The following is a 1,125-nucleotide window of genomic DNA, read 5'->3' on the forward strand; positions in this document are numbered from 1 at the left end:
CGGAGAGGATTGATGTGGGCTGAACGCTGGATGTGATCTATACAGACTTCAATTAGGCATTCGACAAGGTTCTGCATGGGAGACTGGTTAGCAAGGTTAGGTTACGTGGAACACAGGGGGAATTAGCCAGTTGGATACAGAATTGGCTTAAAAGAAGAGGACAGAGGGTTGTGGTGGAGGGTTGTTTTTCAGACTGGAGGCCTGTGACCAGTGGAGTGCCACAAGGATCGGTGCTGGTTCTGCTACTTTTCATCATGTATATAAATGGTTTGCATATGAACATCGGAGATATAGTTCGTAAGTTTGCAGATGACACCAAAATTGGAGGTATAATGGCCAACAATTAAGATTACCTCAGATTACGACAGGATCTTGATCAGATGAGCCAATGGACCGAGGAGTGGCCGACAGAGTTTAATTTAGATAAATGTGAGATGCTGCATATGGGAAAGGCAAATCAGGGCAGGACTTATACACTTAATGGTCAAGTCATGGGGAGTGGTGCTAAAAACAACGTGACCTCAGAGTATAGGTTTATCGTTCCTTGAATGTGGATTTGCAGGTAGATAGAATAGTGAAGAAAGTATTGGCATGTTATTGGTCAGTGCATTGTGTATATGAGTTAGGAGAATGGGTTACATCTGTACAGGACAAAGGTTAGACCACTTTTAGAATACTGTATGCAATTCTATTCTACCTGCTGTAGGAAGGATGTTGTGAAACCTGAAAGGGTTCAGAAAGGGTTGACAACAATGTTGCCAGGACTGGAGTGTTTGAGCTACAGGTAGAGGCTGAAAAGGCTATGGCTGTTTTCCCTGGAGCATCCGAGGATGAAGATTGACTTTAGAGGTTATTAAAATCCTGGGTGCAATGGTTAGAGTGAATAGCCAAGGTCTTTTCCCTAGGGTAATGCAGCCGAAAACTAGACGGCGAAGGTTTAAGGTGAGATGGGAAAGACATAAAAGGAATCCAATGGGCAACATTTTCATGTAGCGGGTGGTTGTGTGTAATGAGCTTCCAGAGGAAGGTGTGGAGGCTGGCACAATTACAACATTTAAAAGGCATCTGGATGGGCAGATGAATGGGAAGGGTTCAGGTAGAAATGGGCCAAATGCTGGCAAAGGG

Source organism: Chiloscyllium punctatum, unplaced genomic scaffold (assembly GCF_047496795.1).
Source record: "Chiloscyllium punctatum isolate Juve2018m unplaced genomic scaffold, sChiPun1.3 scaffold_634, whole genome shotgun sequence".
NCBI classification, from domain to species: domain Eukaryota; kingdom Metazoa; phylum Chordata; class Chondrichthyes; order Orectolobiformes; family Hemiscylliidae; genus Chiloscyllium; species Chiloscyllium punctatum.